This window comes from Phoenix dactylifera, unplaced genomic scaffold (genome assembly GCF_009389715.1).
Source record: "Phoenix dactylifera cultivar Barhee BC4 unplaced genomic scaffold, palm_55x_up_171113_PBpolish2nd_filt_p 000529F, whole genome shotgun sequence".
Lineage (NCBI taxonomy): Eukaryota > Viridiplantae > Streptophyta > Magnoliopsida > Arecales > Arecaceae > Phoenix > Phoenix dactylifera.
Genome location: NW_024067939.1, coordinates 77102 through 95677, shown reverse-complemented (window position 1 = coordinate 95677; position 18576 = coordinate 77102).

Sequence of the window (18576 nt, the reverse complement as noted above, 5' to 3'; positions counted from 1 at the left end):
GCATCTTGGATAATATCTAATGGTGATATGAAAGAGTTTATTTAATTATACAATATTGTGATAAAATACAAAACTTCTGCATGCGAATCTTCCGCTTACAAGGAATGCTGCATTTCAAAGTTGTGCCATGAACTGTTGAAACCATGTTGGTTGACGAAGCCCGTTTCAACAAAGCACGATTGAGATTTAAGAATGGAATGTCACGAACAGCTATGCTTGTGAAGTCATTTAAACAAGAAAACCACTTTTTCAATGTATGAAATCCTGGACACCCCAACCTCGGGCCTGACCGACCTTTCTGCCCTCGGACGTAAACCGAGGTAAACGACTTCGACTCCAACCTAGGAGTCACCAGACGCGGAGAACAATTGGCACGCATCGACAAGAGCTAACAACCCCAACCATGGTACAACGTAACGGCCCGAACAGGGCAGTACGGGGCATAGCATTCCGTACTGGTTCGGTACCAGTATTCGATATGGGTGGCGTATCGACACTCAGTACGTCAAAAAAATTCAACACATACTGTTTCGACACTATGCTAGTGTGGCATCGGTATGGAGTTCGGTATCGAGACGGCGAACCTTGGCCCCAACACCTGACATCCCCGACAGTCCGCAGTCGTGGCGACATTACATCCTATGCCCCACTAGTGTACTCTGCTACTCATATGGACTGACACCCACACCGCGGCCGTACCACCGACCACTGTCTGGTCATTATTGCACACCATGTCGGTCCAGAGAATGACAAACTGGCTTCCCCATATAAGGGGAGCAAACCAGGGCCAGGGGCCTCATGTACGCAATATACATGCGATATGCTACCCTTCTCACAAAGCCCTCACTTTGCTGAAATCTCTTCCTTCCATATTGTTTTCTCGTTGTTCTGACTTAAGCATTGAAGGGTTTTCGCCTAAAAATCCTTCAGCAAGTCGACTTCTTGCAGGCTATCCAGCGGAGGAGTCTAGTGCCCAAAGCCTCAACTAGCCTGCTTAGTCTGTTTTTAGCTGACCTCATCGTCATCCGAGCTGTGCTCCTACCTCGGTCCGGATACGGCGACAACAAATTGGCGCTCAAGGGCCTAGCCCCCAGCTACATCAACCTCAATCAAAGGGAGAGATTTTAGCATGAAGTCGCAAGGAACCCGTAGCACGTCGCGTGCTTTGCAGTGCTGCGCTCCGACTTTCCGAGGGTTGTTATAAAGCCTTGGACCTGCTCCACCGAAACATCTCACTGCGCCTGTAGACAAGGAGAAGTTTGACATGCTCACTCAATAGGTACGAACATTGACCGCAGTGGTCCAGGGCCTACAGTAGGCAGTAGTGCAACCAGGGTTGGCTCAACCGAAATTCGGCCAGCCCAACCTGCACCCTTAGACACTGGTGCACCACATGCATCCGATCAACCTTCGCCCCCAAGACCGAGATCCTGAGCGGTCGCGTTAGAGTCGACACTCTCGGTGGGGTGCCCTCGACCGGAATGGGAGATAACACACTCCAAGTCCTCATTCTGGCGGGGATTCCGTCCAGAGCCTCTTGTCTGTTCGCCTCTTAAAGCTCCCGCCCCAGCGAAGAGTCGATCTAAATAAAAGAATCAAGAAAATGAACCGGCAAATTCAGGCTCTTAAAGGACAAGCTCCAAAGGCAAGCAACGACCTCAACTTCTCGAAGCCCCCCTTCTCTTGGTAGATCATGGAGGAGCTGATCCCACATCAATTCAAGATGCCTCACGTGGAGCTGTACGACATCACCTCAGAACCCTTGGATCACTTTGAGAGCTTCAAAGCTCCTATGATGCTGCACAGAGCCACCGATGCCATGCTCTGCAAGGTGTTCCCTGTGACCCTTTTCAAGGCAGCTTGGTTTTGGTTCTTCAGGCTTTGGCCTAAGTCTATCCACTCTTTTAGATAGATCACCCATCTCTTCGCGGCGCACATTATCTCCAATCAAAGACGACATCGTGGCTCAGACACACTGCTTGGCATCAAGCAGAGAGAGAGGAAATCCTTTAGAGAATATATTAGCCATATTAATACAATACTGGAGGTCCACGATCTAGATTAGTCGATCGCAATGTCTACAATGAAGAGCAGCCTACAACCATCGAGCTTCCTCTTCTTTCTAGAGAACTGCTTCCCCATCAACTTTGCTGAAATGTTGGCACGAGCCGACAAGTATGTCAACACCGAGGCAGCCATGGCCTCCCCCAAGGAACCAAGAGGGGACGCGAGAAGTGAAGAGAGTCGGGGAGTGTCTTGCCTCAGCATGAGTGATGGAGGACAACTTCAGGGAGAAGAGAAAATGAGGAGGAAGAAGAGGTTGTAGAGACGCAGGAAGAAGATGCTTTGGAGACGTAGGAAGAAAGAAGGAAAGAAGGGTTCACACCCAGTGTGAGGAAGAGAAGAAAGTCGGCCAAGCTAAGTGAATTTTTTTATTTCTTTGATTAATGCCCTAATTCATAACGAGTGTGGCCTTTATATAGGCCTTACATCAAGTCCATCAATTGATGACATACCAAACTTGGGCCTTTACATCAATTCAATCAATTGACTAAGTCAATTAATTGATTACATACCAAACTTGGACCCTTACATTAATTAATCACTTACCAACATTGATCTAATCAATTGATCTAATTACTTGACCCAATAATTAACCAAATTGACTCGACCAATAACAAAAACAACTAAAAAAAATGACTTGACCAATAACAAAAGCAACTAACCAAATTGACTCGACCAATAATAAAAGCAACTAATAATGAAATAAAGTAGAAATGACGTGGACTCGATTGGGCCCAATCTGGGGGTCCAACTCAAACTGATGTCGGTATCTGGTGCGACGTGAGCTAGTGGCTTTGATGGCTCCATCATCTGAATGAAGGGCTCTAATGTCCCCATCAATGAAAGAGGCCTGCGATGGCTCAAGAGCCCCTCTCAGAAGTTTGAGAGGTACACCCCTCTCACCACCCCGAGGACTTAGGTCCTCATGAAAATTGAAGGTTAAGGCTAGCTACACCCCTCTTGTCGAATAAAGGCCACAATGTTTAACAAGGACAAGAAGAAGTACTGTCATTTTCACTGGGACCACAGCCACAACACCGAGGAGTGTCTCCAGATTAGAGACGAGATTGAGGCGCTCATCCAACGTGGGTAGTTGGGTCGGTACATTCATGCTCAGCATGATCGAGAAGCGCCTATTTCCTCCTCTGGGCCGCCACCCATGGAACTGATCGATAATTGCTCGACAACATACATCATCAACACCATTGCAAGCGAGCTTGCCGAGGCCCCTAGTGCCTCGGATAGTCGAAGTCCTCAAAAAAAGACGACCACAAAGCCACCATAAATCGTGCATGTGGATAGATCATCGAGCTCGGGGGGGGGGGGGGGGGACAGGGGCAGCAAAGCCGGTCCCATGCTCATTGACCCTAGCGGAGTACGCCCCATGGTTTGAATTCTCCACTCTGAGTAGCAAAGCTAAGTGCAAGGCACTCATCACCAAACTCAAATCTTTAAAGAATCTTGGAATCCAGCACTGAGTATCTTCAGCATATGGGTTGGGAGACCTCGACAACTCCCCAATCCCGCGGGCTTAGAACTATGACAACCTCCGCGCTTGTTCTTAGTAAGGCTCATTGAAGTCCAAACTTATTTTCAATAAAAATTCTCTCATTGTGTTTATCTTTTAGATCAGACAACTGTGCCTCGACTTGGGACACCCGGAGACACTCAGGGCCTAATAAAGGAGACACCCTAGGGACGCCTGGGGACTCTCTAAATCGAGCTCCCTCAGGATCCCTCTGAGACCCCAATCCGGAGAGAAAAGGAGGCGCCGACCTTCCGAAGATCAAGCCCACTTAGATTTTCTCTAGTAACCAACCCTAAAGATGCCTCGAGGAGTATTCTTCGAAGATGAGAAGATCAAGCCCACTCAGAATTTCTCTAATAGCTAAACCCAAAGATGCCTTCAGGAGCATACTTCAGAGACAAACGATACCGCTGACCTCTCAAAGACCGAGCCCACTCAATTTTCCTCCGGTAGCCAAACTCAGAGATACCTCCGGAAGCATACTCTAGAGATGAATAGAGCATCAACCTCTCGAAGACCGAGCCCACTCGATTTTTTTTTGGTAGCCAAACTCAAAGATGCCTCCAAAAGCATACTGCGGAGACAAATGAAGGTGTCAACCTTCCAAAGATCGAGCCCACTCGAATTTTCTTTAGTGGCCAACCCTAAATATGCCTCGAGAAGCACACTCTCAAGATAGAAAGACTGGCCGCTGCACCGACGGCTCGACGAGTCAAGCAACTTCTTTAGGTCCATAATGATTTGAGCAGGAGAACTCGCCGCCTCGCCGAAGGCTTGATGAGTCAAGTGACCTCTTTAGGTCTATAATGACCCGAGCAGAAAATCGGCCACCGCGCCGAAGGCTTAGCAAGTCAAGTGATTTCTTCAAGCCTATAATGGCCTGAGCAGGAGAACCGACTGACGCGTCGAAGGCTCGATGAGTCAAGCCACCTCTTCAGGTCCATAATGACCCAAGCAGAAGAATCGGCTGCCGCGTTGAAGGCTCGGTAAGTCAAGCAACCTCTTCAGATTCATAATGGCCCGAGCAAAAAAATTGGCTACCGCATCGAAGGCTCGACAAGTCAAGCGACCTCTTCAGGTCCATAATGATCCAAGTAGGAGAATCGATTGTCGCACTGAAGGCTCGGCAAATCTATCGGCTTTTCAAATTGGCAATCTTGAGCAGGAGAATTGGCCGCCGCGCCAAAATCTCGATAACAAGCAAAAACCGAAGCCAGGTGTTTCAAAAAATTCCTCTATTTTTATTATCTTCTGGTGCGTACAGTAACCTCAGCAAAAATCGAGCAAAAGGAGATATAGCAAAAGGTAAAAGCTGGGGATGATGACCAAGACTCAAACAAAAAGTAAATAATGACACGATACAAATCAAGATTGAAGTTAGGTACTTTAGAAACTCCTTGCTTTCATTAAAGTTGTATCCTTCTGCACTCACCAAATAGGGCCAAACAGAAAGAAGGCACATCAAGCTCGGTTCACTCAAGCAAAAAGAAAAGCAAGTAAAAATAATGAGGTGGGAGACTTCATTCTTTGCCCTCACCCCCATGGGCGCCTTCATTGTGCTCCTCTAAAAGAGAAACTACTATAGGGGAATGTTCAAGATTGGACGCCACATGGATATCTTTAGCTATAAGTGTCAATTCAGGTGACTGGCTCTCAATATCTGTCACTACCTCTTCGATAGTAGTGATGTGAAGTGGCTTGGTTGTACTTAGATCAATAGTCTCCCTTTGAAAATTATTTTGGACAAAGTCTAATTCTGTAGGTTCGTCTTCAAAGTCTTCTTCATAGTCTTCTATATTTGGTTCATAGACTTCTTCGACATATTCGACCTCTTGGCTCCTAACTTCTGGTTCAGTAATCAGGTAGGTTCTAATGGAACATTGGGATGCTATGTGGTCGAATTGTTGACACCTTGAGCATTGGGTTTGGTGCCCAAGAAAATGGGGAAGGATTACAGGTGGTGCAACCAAACCAATTTTAGGTTGGGCTGCAATAGGGGTTGGCAGTGTAGGGGTCCTAGAATTTTGCATGAGCTCACGGATCTCTTGTGTGAATTCCTTATATCCAGCCCGTATGGCAACGATCTGTTCCTTGATAGACCTCAAAATGTCGGAATTCATGGTAGCTACAGGGGTTTTAGGTTGACTGAGATAGTACTCCATATCACTACAGGTTGGCATGCAATGATGACACTGGGTGATGATGTGAAATGCAGTGTCACTAATGAAACCCTAATAACTATAATGTAGGAGCAAATTTGATGCAGGACAACCTACTAATGCAATCTATTGAATAATCTTAAAATTTAAATGTTGCTGATTTTTACTTCGGTTATTCAGAATTAAGGATTAAGATTATTCAATTTAAGAAGTTAGATTGCAATCAAGTAGTACAGTTATTCTGATCCTAAAGTAATCTGATCGAATAATATCGAAAAACGTCCTGTTGCTAGGGTGTGCTAATTTAATATCAAGATTTAATGGGTAATAGGACGGGTTCGGAAGTGAAAGGTTTAATGTTCTGAATTTTGACAGCAATATAAGTTTTCAAAATGTGGCTATCATGCAAGAGAACCAGAACATAATTAAATGAATAAACCCAAAAAAAGTGGAAACCTATCACCTGTCGTGAAGTAGTCGACCAGAATGTGTGCTTGTGGGCTGGGGCGACGACCAAAAGCGCGGCGTAGCCAGTAGACTTGTCAAAGGGCTCCAATTAGATCTATGCGCCGCAACTCGTCGGGCCTGCTGTGAAAAGGGGCCTATCGGGCTCAGAATCGAACAAACAGAGAGTCGGCCGTGTGGGCCTTGAAGTGGCCGGTTGGACCTATGAGTTGGGCCCGTTGAATAAAGAAAAGGGGAGGGGTATGGTGTTATGGTGGTGTCGGCTTGTTGGTGGATCCGATGGGCTATCGGGAGTCAGGGTGTGTGTGGGGTGGGGAGCAAACAAAGGGGAAAAGGTGAGGACCGGAGAAGAGGCCTCCAAGAGGTGGTGGTCGTAGTGGCGGAAAGGAGGAGGTGGAGAACGGCGAAGGTGAAAAGGGTGGTGGCGCTCTCGGGTGGCGAAGCGGCGGATGGCGACGGCGGAAGCGGCGCTGCAGGGGAGATTCCCTTAGGTCCGGTCGGTGGTGTCGGATGGAGGCGGAAGCGAAGGCGAAGGCGATGGGGAGGGGAGAGATGGCGATGGGGTTCGGGTGGTGGGCGCGGGCAAGAGCGTGAGGCGGCGGAGGCGGCGGAAGCGGGAATGGTGACGGCGAAGTGGCGAAGACGGCGGCGGCACGGGCGGAGCGGCGGCGTAGGCGGTGGCGGGGAAGCAACGACGGAGGCAGTGATGCGGCGAAACAGCTGCGGAAGAAGATGAACAGAGGTAGGGTTTTCTTTCTTTCTTTCTTCTTTTTTTTTTGGCAAGCATGTGAGACTCATGTGCAAGGGAAGCACGCGCAGATCACGTGCGGCTCTCTCTCTCCTTTTTCTTTCTTTTTTTCTTTTTTTTTTGTGGGTCCGGGCTACCGTATTCGGGTTAACGGGTTTAGGCCTTACTCGTTAATCCTTTCTTCAACCTCCCGATGGGTTCGGGAGGATACGCCGATCTCGGCGGCGGCGATCGCGGGGCGGGGCGGCAATCACGGGCGGCGGCCGGTCACGAGCTCCGGCTGGTGGCGGCTGCGGACTTTTGGCGACAGATGGCGGCCGACCATGGATTGTTCCACTGCGGCAGTCTCTCTTGCGGACCCGGCGCAGGCGGCAGGTGGCAGACGCGGGCGGCTCGGGTGGGGTGCTCGTCGGCAAAGTTCAATGGCGGGGAGGCGGCACGATGCGGGGTGATGGTGGCCTCGGGCACGGTGACGGGTGGAAGGGGAGGAGCAGCCGCATGGGTTTCTTTTTTTTTTACTTTTATGTGGGAGCCGAGAGAGAAGAAATGGGCAACATAAGGTTTTTTTTTTCTTTTTTTTTTTGAAGTGTGTGTGTTCTTCTGGCAAGCACCGAGGGGAAGAGACAGAGATGAAGTCTAGTTGATGGTGGACACCGAGGGAGAGGAAAGGAAAAAAAATGAAGATAGTGGATCGGGCTTTGGCAATAGAAGCAAAACCGATTAGCTCTGATACCAAATTGATGCCGCACAAGTGCGGGGAAAGAGGAGAAGAAGGAAGAACAAGAGAGAGAGAAGGAAGAAGAGGTTCTAGGAACGCAGGAAGAAGAGAAGGGGAGGAAGAGGAAGAAGAAGAATAAGATGTGGGGGAAAAGAAATTCTTAATCATTCATTAACCCTAATCAACATAAAAGTTTCCTATAAATAGGGCCCAATAAGAACAATTAACATAAAACCCCCTTACACAAAAATAACTCCTAATAAGCCCACAAATAACACAAATAAGCCAGGGGAGGAAGAGGAAAAAGAAGAATAAGATGTGGGGGAAAAGAAATTCTTAATCATTCATTAACCCTAATCAACATAAAAGTTTCCTATAAATAGGGCCCAATAAGAACAATTAACATAAAACCCCCTTCCACAAAAATAACTCCTAATAAGCCCACAAATAACATAAATAAGCCCTAAAATGCAAACAAGCCCAGAAATAAAATAATAATATAAATATGCAAATAAACGAGTCTGACTCAATCCGGAGGCTCAGGATCATCTGGATGAAGGGCTCTGATGTCCCCATCAGAAATCCTCCGGCAAGTGGACTTCTAGCAGGATACCTAGTGGAGGAGTCCAACGCCTAACGCTTCAACCAGCCTGCTCAGTTCATCTCCAGCCGACCTTAGGGTCATCTGAGCTGCGCTACTACCTCGATCTGAATATGGTGGCAACAAATACTCGTCTGCATATTATATATGTACCTAGAAATAATCCTTGTGGTGAATTGATGTTAAGAAACGATCTAATCCTTTGTTATCAATTAGAAATGCTAGAATGCATCTTACTCTTGCTTCATTTTAGGAATTTGTTTACCGTGAGTGGTCATGATCTTCCTCAAATACATCCTGTTAAGGTAATTTGCAAGGGAGATATCAACTAGAATTGAAAACTCGATCTCTTGTCCAACTATTTAGGTGAAACAAGCAAGAAGTGGTGATAAGCAAGTCTTAAATTTGTCCAAGCAAAGGAATCAGAGAACAAGAAGAAAAAAGACAATAAAGTCCATTGTCTAAAAGCATATATATATATATATATATATATATATATATATATATATATATATATATATATATATATATATTGTTGGATGTGATTTACTATTTTTAAATTACTTATATTTTAAAATTAAATGACTTAGAGACACCTAACTTATATATCAAATGATCAAAAAATATATAATTTATTGGCATTTAGATTATTCATTTTTGAACCACTTAATATATATGTTAATCGATATGGCACTTTCGTTTTCTGATATAGGTCTAATCAAATTTGAGTGGAAATCTCATCTTAATCTCACTATATATATATATATATATATATATATATATATATATATATATATATATATATATATATATGTTGCTCAAAATATTGCAAGCATCACTAGATATTACGTGCAAATGCTGATATTATATATTGCACTCAAAAGGGACAAATCCATGTGTACATGAACTACGGAAAAAAAAAATATTACCCTTCACGCAACCCATCTTTGATGACAAGACTTGGATATTTTGCATTTACAGGTGCTGCCAAAGTCGATCACATACGAGGCATCTCTATCATGCATGGGCCACAACCAACCTTGGACATCACGGAATCAACAACAATCTACTTATAAAAATAGCATTACGTTCTATTTTTAACCATACCTCATGTCCTGGCCAAGGGGATATCATAGTAAAATGGAATCCAACCAACCTCCGCTATAAAATTAGTTCAGCCGCATTGACATTGGTCATGCTGAGATCATAGCTCCAGCCTTCCATCCCATGTTGTCACCCTCTTCTCATTCTTCCCCGATCTGGCCTTCCTCCTCCGTTCCTCTCTCTCTCTTGGGTGAATCAATCGTCATGTTCTTTGGAGTAAGCGATCTGATATCCCTGAATCAAATCTCTCTCTCTCTCTCTCTCGCTCTCGCTCGCTCGCTCGCTCTTCTCCTCTCTTTCGATCTAGTATTTTTTGTCCCAGTGATTTCTGGACGCAGCGGTTTATCGATCTCTTCCTGGCCTTGTGTGTGCCGGTGGTCTGGTGGGTGGATTGTCACGTCAAGAAAGAAAGAAAAGGAACGAGTCGAGGGAGCAAAGCGGGAAGCGGTCGATAAACCTCTGCATCCGGCTCTCACATACCCCGCACTCCCAACGCCCAATCTCCCTTCTCTTTCTTTTGTTGTTAGGGCTTCTTTTCTCGTCGCCTTCCTTTAAGCTCTAGTTTGGTGATCTCGTCTTTCCATGTCGAAATAAAACAAGTTTGGGTTTGTCAAGCTGGATCTATCGGCTGGTTGACTGGTTACAATTGCGGCGGGTTCGACATCAGATCATCTAAGCACATAAGCGAAAACTATTAGGCTGATAAGATGCAATTTTTGATCTGGATTTTGCGGATTTGGTTATAGATACAACTCCGACAATATCGGATCGGACATATCAAGTGGCGAAAGATAGTTATAATTTATAAGAAGGTGGATGGTACGAATGCTTGTGCGCAACATAATGTTATGGGTAAGATGTTTGCGGTGTGTGATTACAGATTCAAGAAGGTCAAGAATGCGATGGTAAATTTCTATCTAATATCATGGTGTGTTGCCTTGTTTGAGAATTCATGTTCTGTTAAGCCGTTTGTAAGAGTAGGAGTCTTTATCGGGGAAAAAAATACAAATTTCGAGATGTTGATTTTTTTTTCCTTCTTTTTCCTATTACTTTTTGTTTTGTTTGTTTGTCTATCAGCCATTATTGGTACATCATCAAACATCATGGTATGTTGCCTTGTTTGTTACTTTTTGTTTTGTTTGTTTGTAAGAGTAGGATGTAAAGCAGCGCGTCCTCAGACATTGGCTGATACTCAGCATATTGGACTTGATTTTTTTTCTTATTTTTCAATAAACAATCTTAATGGGTATTTGAATTATTGAATGTCAAAGCTGATGCCTTGAAGTAGTAGTTAATCCTAGTTTCTGTATATTGGCCAAGAACTAGGAATCTCTTGCTGCTTACCAAATTTTCCAGTTTTTCATCGACTGAGATAAACCGAGATCTTGGTACATCTTGGTTCCAGCCACCCAGCGAGATGGCCAAGATGCATTTTGGAAACCTTGTCAATTAATTCTTCATTTTCTAAATGTTGTAGTCTTATTCAGATGCTTTACATAAGAGATTGCTATATGCTTCCCTGTTTACTTGCATTAATTTTCATACTTGACCAGCAGTTTAATGTGTTGTAGTTTTTTTCATTTTGTCCTCTGCAAACTAAGCATTTACAGTTATTTCTAAGATAACAATCTAGCAGACGGCGTTGGTGAAGAAATCCATATTCAGAAGATTTGCTCTGACGTTTACATTAACTGGGTGTGGCTAATAGTTTAAATGTCGAATTTTGGTGGCTTAGTTATCTATCTACCACCTTTCATGTTTGTTATTTTTAGCTGAACTTTAATGCTGAGATGTGTTTTGTTTATATCCATAATAGAAAATATTTCAGGTTTGCTTTGAGGAAGGCTGTATATCTAGTTCAAAATGATGTATTTGAAGGATGGTTTCTTGAAACATCCAAAATTGTGATCTAAAACCTTCTAGTTGTAGGTTGAGAGCTTTATGAATCTTCTATACTTGCCTGGCTCTAAGAGAATCTCTTATCTGGCTCTAAGAGAATTTCTTATCTGTCATGATTCTAACAAAACATTTAGCTCCAATGAGCTTGATGTATACCTTATGTTATACATCAGTAGTTGCTCTTGAATTTGTTTGAATCATCAGGTAAATCCTTCCTTTTTGCTTTTACTCAGGTTTTATCATGCATATTTACATGCAATGCTAAGAAACCCATATAAATGAGCAAATGGAGTTTTAGATGTCTATAGTGTATAATGAGGATAATTTAGTCAGTGTTATTAATAATTTGATTTATTGTCAACTAATTCAAATTCTTATTTAAAGAATAACAGGGGGAAAATTGTTAGAGAACCATGAAAAGTAAATCTGTTCATGTAGAAAGAGTTTTTATCAGATGGAGGTTTTTGTCTAAATGATGTAGTCAAAATCTTGTATATATCATTTCCAGACCCTGTGAAGGGAACATATGTAAATGGAAATTTTTATTGACTGTTGCAAAGACTAGAGATTAGAGTAGTATTTTAACTTTTCTATGTTAAATAGGTATGTAGTTCTAAACTTCTTTTATCAGTGCTTTCCCTTGCCATTCCTGCTTTGTTTTTGCTTCTGTGCTGAAAATTTCACTTGCATTTTTAAGTTAAATGCATGTAAATCATTATATATTTTGATCTCCCTGGTCTCTTTTACAATTTACTTCCTACCTGGGTCAAGCTTTGCCCGCATGAATAAATGTTTGCAAATTCTTTGTTCTTATACTTATTGCTTGAATCTCTAAAAAAATTGTCAGCTTGCAATTTCCAGAGATAAGTGCAGTCATATCTCACTGATTTGAACTTAAGCCTAGTTGCAAAGAAGCTCGAAATGATAATGTAATTTTCTTGCATACAGTTGATTTCATCATAAAAATAGTAGCTCCAGTCATTTTGATGATCAATCTTTTGGTATTGTATTGGCCATCATCATAATTATACTTCTCTTTTTAAAGTTTAGTATCAGCCGAGCTAATCTGAGATTTTGCAATCCGGCGAAGCTGTTTTACTATCATAATGCTATGATATACCCTTATCTCAGTAGGGACAATCTTATACACATATAGAATGTACTTTTCTTTTGGAGAAAGAATGTAGTGTTTAATCTATAGATCAACATTTGCAGCATGTGATATACATTGCAGGACTCTTAAGCAGCCTTTAATGGAGACCATCAGATATGTAGTAAACTTTCCTTTAACTTGTTTGGAATCTCAATAGCTCAAGTTTATGCCTGCCTTGTTGCACTATGTAAAGCACCTGTCACCTGACATTACTCACCTCTCGTTGCACACTATCTGCCATCCTTATTAGTTTGTGCGAATGAACTTGTGGTCAATGTGTGCTATGCTAAATGCTGCCCTATTATTTTATATATCTGATATTTCTTATACCTGGAATACAACCACCATGGGTTTTTTTAGTTATATTTCTCTATTTTGATAGGGCACTCCAACTTTATCCCTACTTGCAGAAGTTTCATAGTCTTACTTGTACGTGCTTTATTGCTTCAGGTTATGGACCTATTGTAGCCTCAATAGCATCCAGCATATAAGATATTAGTAGCATGAGCTGGAAATACACTTTCACATTCAAATTATCTTACCTAAGGGTCTTCTTTTGTAACTTTTGAACAAAAAGAAATACCAAGTAATCAAGCTATGAGACAATAAGCCATACAGATGAATTAGCCAAAAGGTGATCTTATTAGCAATGTGGTTGCTTCTTGCTTGTTGGGGGACAAAAATGTTGGGAATGATTGGAATGGTAGCTTGAGGATTGAATGCCCAACCCTTGTTATATAACCTTGCACCCTATAGATAGGTGTCTTTTTCGCATTATATATATGGTTGAGTTGAAACCCAACTAATTGTGGATGGCAACGTTTGCTATACCGGTCGGTACCAGTGTATACTAACCGTACCGTTCTATACTGGTACCAAATAGATATGTGGTACAGAGGGCGTACCGACATTTGGTATGCCGAACCGGGTACTGTAATAGGCATACTAACACTGTAATAGGATGGTATCAGTACGGGGTTTGGTACCGAGATGGCAAACCTTGGTGGATGGTACCATTATTAGTTAGTTTTCTAGATTTTGAGGATCAAAACAATATTTTTGGTGTTTCAAAATAAGTATTAGTCAAGGTAAATTTTTGTTGCTTTTGTAACTGCTCAGGTGACTTGTTAGTTAAAATGTTACAATGTTCATAAGAAGCAACTAGTTCAAAACTTCTCTCTTTTGTTAGATTTTGGTTGAGCTCAATAAAGTTCGCACTGCAACTTGGGTAAGTTGTGAGTCACAGATGCATGCTTCCTCGTGACCTCATCACTAAGCAGTCATGTTGATGTCAATCCGTTGCGGCACTGTAGCATGTTTACAGTATGACCTAAGTGCATCTCTGGTGCAAACCAAGCCAACTACGGTTTGTCATTGGTGTGATCGATGTAGCCTTGGTATCATGGCATCTATGCACTTCAGGTTGACCTGTATTACATTTGGGTAGATTGATAACCAATTTCTGTCTCCCACGTTTTTGAGGAAATGTCTTTTGTTGATATCTTCCATCAAGAGCTGATCATGGGCCGGGTCTCGGGCCTAAACTCTATTCATTTTTAATCGGGTTTCGGGCTGGACCTATGTAAAATTTGATATTTTCTACACCCAAGCTTGGCCCATGATCAGCAATGCTTCCATGTCAACACTTGGGTCCCAAGACATCTCTCTCAAACCTGTCATCAAGAAATTCAGTTGCATACATGCCCAAAATCACAGGTCAAATCTACAAATGGAATCAGGCCTACCCAAGCGTTGTACCTATTGTAACCATTCTTTGAGGCCTAAACAACCGCTGCAGATCCTGTCTTATAGATATGGAGAAGCATGAACCTGGCAGGTAAGCAATCCACATCAACATTTGTCTTTTCCATCATTGCTGGAGTTCCAACTCAAGGAGCTCCATTCCCCTTCCATTTAACTTGAGAGACAACAATCTCTCTTAGATAGCAAGCATCACTGTCAGAGACATGCTGAAATCATCATTTCTGAGAAAAATCTGTTCTTTCTCCAGCTCTTTGGAGTTCTAGGGAACCAGTTTGTTTTCCCTGGCTAGCTGAACATAATCGCTTTCTTGGCTTTTATACTGTCGTGTTTTAAGGCATGCTTGGAACCCACTACCTAGGGACAACACTGCTGGAATTTGAGTTGACAAAGTCATGCTTGAACTGTTTTGCTATGAGGGTGGCCTGCGGTACAATCATAACCCATACTGGCATGTGTTAGCCAGAGAAGCATGGTGTTGCAGAGGTGGTCCTGTGATATGCATTGGAGGTCTGAAGCGATTTTACTATACTATCACATATCATCAATCTTGCACAGAGAATTTCTGCTGATGTTTCAAGATTACTAGAGATCATGGATGGAAAAGTGAATGTTTTACCAAGTCCACGTTTGGCAAAACTCAAGAAGTTGGCATAGAAAAGCCTATCAAAAGGCTTGCTTTCTATAAGCAACTCTTACTTTTCGAAAACCAATGTAAGATGGACTGCTAGATTAAGCCTTCTGAAAATAGGACTACTATTTCTGTTTAGCACTAATTGATCCGAGTTTTGATTGAGCCGATCACAAGTTCAGCACTACCAAGTCATTGACCACATTCAATCACCAGGGCAAATTGGGAGGGTACCCTAGTTTGTTTGAAGACGAGAACTTTTAGCTCTCCCAGGATCATGGACATGTTTGGAATTTTCTCCCTTTTATCCTTTTTCATATCAAGCTTATTTCGACCTGTATTACTGATTTATGGTTTTATAGTTCTTGGGGAAGATGCAGCATATTTTCTCCTCGTTTCCTCGCTTTTGATTGTGGTACAATGTGTAATTTATATTCCAAGAAATCCGGATTTTGCTTTTCATAGTGTATGCAGGGCTGCCTGTATGTTTCTCACCACCGGTCTTGAGAGTTCATGCTGCTAATTTCTTCCATGGATATATAAACGGGGCTGCACATGTAAAAGCAACATCATCCGATATTATGTGTAGCAGTAGCCAAAGTGTCTCTTGTTGTCCTACTTTCACTGATTTGGAATATTGGTTTTAACATCTGCTTGAGACGACGGCTGGACGAGTTTTGAAGTCCATTTTCTGGGTACATGCGCAATTTTTTGGTTGTGATGAGAGAAATTGTTTGCTACCATCTGCATTCTAGATTTTAAATTATACAGGCTGTCAACAATATGAATAACATGGGATGGTGAAATTATGTTTACAATGGATCAATGGTCAGCTTTTACGTTAATTTGCTCATCGGTGTGGGCATGGCGGATTCATTCCTTTGATGCAATAATTTTATTGATGACGTAATTGATATTTTTCGCATATATGTAACCATGGAAGCTTGAGTTTTGGCGGGGCAATTCCATGTTGTTGCGATGGATCTTTTTCCCCACTTTTATTAGCGCCTTGTGGAATCATGCCATACTAACTCAAGGCTGCAGTAATGTTGGTCCTGTGAACGGGGTATCAAACTCTGTGGCTTTCTGTGTGTTTCTTTTGTTCCTACGTCTCTTGTTCGGCATCTGATGCGAATGAAAGGAGGGAAACTAAAGGGTTAAGAAAGATAAAAACCGACCGGTCCATGGACGGAACAACGGCTAGTTAAGAAAAGAAAGAAAAAGAAAGAAAAACCTGGAATATTCATTGGAGGGGAGGTAGGTGGCTGTATGATCATGCATCTTAGGTTGCATGGATTGTTGTGATATGAAAAGGGATGGATGCTATGACGATGCGTTTGAGATTAAATGGATGGTTGTGATGCGAGCTTAAAAGAATTTTCGCAATATGAATTCCAAATCCAGTCACTGTCAGAAATTCCTAAAACATTACATCAGCCAGAGAACAGTGCAGTATCAATTTAATGTATGATGGCAATTAAATTTGTATTCAGTTATTTTTGAATACCTATCATTATTTCTCTCTCAAGACGCAAGGCTCACGGGATCCACTCAGCTAGCAACCCAGTATATAACTCCACGAGAAAAAGAGAAGTCAGGATTTATCCGAGCAACCGTTAATCATTAAAATATTGTTTACCTAATATTAACCATAAAAGTATTGTGACCATCCTGGCACCTTGCAGATACATGGCAGCACTTCGCGGACGCGCTCAAAAAGAGAGGAGGCTTGGTAGAAGCGAACTTCGAATCAAAAGTGACTGGGAAGTGCATAAGGTCCTTGCCCAAGTGATCCTCGGCTGAAATTTGACTCTTTAAAATAAAGGTGGTCTGATTTAAACTGCAAGTTATCTTTTAGATGCTTGAGAAGTTTAACCTTGCAACTATTCTGCGCATCTGCGGTTAGCATTTCATAGTTCGGTTGGGTTATCCCGTGGTGCTGCGTAAAGGTAAACAAAAAGGAATAAGCAGCCACCAAGGTGGTAGCCAGGTGGTAAAGGGGCTTGGACTCCATCCGAGTTGTTCGGATTTGAAACGTACGGACGTCGATTAAATCAAGGGACCACATGCCCCACGTCCGGATGGTTCTGTTGGATATGCTTTTCTTCCATCAGTACTGAGGTAGTGCTGGGGTGACATACTCACACGTGGATGGCCCAGTGAGATTTTCCACGGATTGGGAAAGGCACGCGGAAACTTGCGACCTGCATCGAACATTCTCTGGTGGAAGGGGGGCCCAGTGAAGGCTGCTATGTGGGTGGGGTTCTACCCCTCCCCCTCCCCTCCTATTTTTCACCAAGAAGAAAAGGAATAAGCAAAATGACAACGTGCTTGGGTTTTGGCCAATTGAGTGGGTTGGAATAGGTCAGGTTTGAGCGGCTTGTGGAGCTTCCTTTGGGGCTCCCATGGAGGGGGGCCACGGGATACACCTTGTGCTTGGGAGAGAGTATGTCTGCTAGTGTACGAAGGTGGGCTAGGGGTGCAGTCATTCCTGGTGCGACACGAGGCTCTCTTGGCACGGAGGGCGGTACAGTTTGTCCTGGAGCCACATGGTCACTGGAGTCAGGTCATGACGGCCAGGTATGGCCGAGCGGGATTCGAGGAGCAGGCGACAGCTCGCTGGAGGAGATCCTTTATGTGGTGAGAGATTTGGAGGTATTTTTCTATGGCCCCGGCGCATTCCACGTGGCTGATCGGCGACGAACGGAGCATTGATGTGATGGAGGACCCGTGGGTGGATGCACTTCCTTTGAGACTATGGTCCACGATGTTTAGTGCTGAGGCGGTGGCGGGACTTCGGATTTCTGACCTGCTCAGGCCGGGGGAGGCAAAGTGGGATGGCGATAGGCTGGGCCAGCTGTTTGGAGAGCATCTAGCAGAGCGGGTTCGGGCGCTTCCCATTTCGGGATCCACAGGTCCATATGTCAGGGTTTGGAGTACCACCTGTAGAGCCAGCGTTGGGATTGGCGAGGTTTTCCGGGTTCTTCAGCCGGGTTCAGAGCCGGGCCTAGAGTGTGGTTGGTTATGGAGGTTTGGGCTACACCAGAGGGTTGCTCTCTTCCTCTAGAAGGTGGCTTGGGAGCGTCTGCCGACGTGCTCAGTGTTGAGTAGACGAGGTATGAGCCTTTCCCCCCTATGTCCGGATTGTGGGGTGGACGAGTTAGTGGATCATGTACTATTCCAATATGTGTGGGCGAGAGGTATTTGGAGTATGACTAGGATCCCGGTAGACGCTTGGAGTGGGAGAGATATTTTCCTGAAGGAGGTTCGGCATTAGGCTGGTGTTCCTCAGATGCGGAGTTTGGCTATTAGAACGTCTTGTATAGCGTATCAAATATGGTTGCCTAGGAACGCCCAAGTATTTGGTGAGCATCGGCCGTCCTTGCGGCTCGTGATGGAGCGGGCTCGTGCTCAGGCTGCAGAGATTATCCATGTAGAGTCAACTCATAGACCTTTGACAGCTCGGGACATTTGGGACCCCCACGTTGCTTCGGTAGCTCCACATAAGGTATTCTTTACCTGAGAGCTCCCACCCCCGAGTTTCCTCAAGGTCAATTTTGATGGCTCTATCTTGGATGGTGGTAGGAGGGGAGGGGCTGGATTCGTCATTAGGAGCCCGAGTTCCGATGCTGTGGTAGGAGGAGGGTGTCAAATTTTTGATACTTCGGTTCCAGAGGCAAAGTTACGGGCAGCCTGATTAGGCTTGTTCTACGCGTGGCGGATGATTCGGACGAGCTCTATTTTT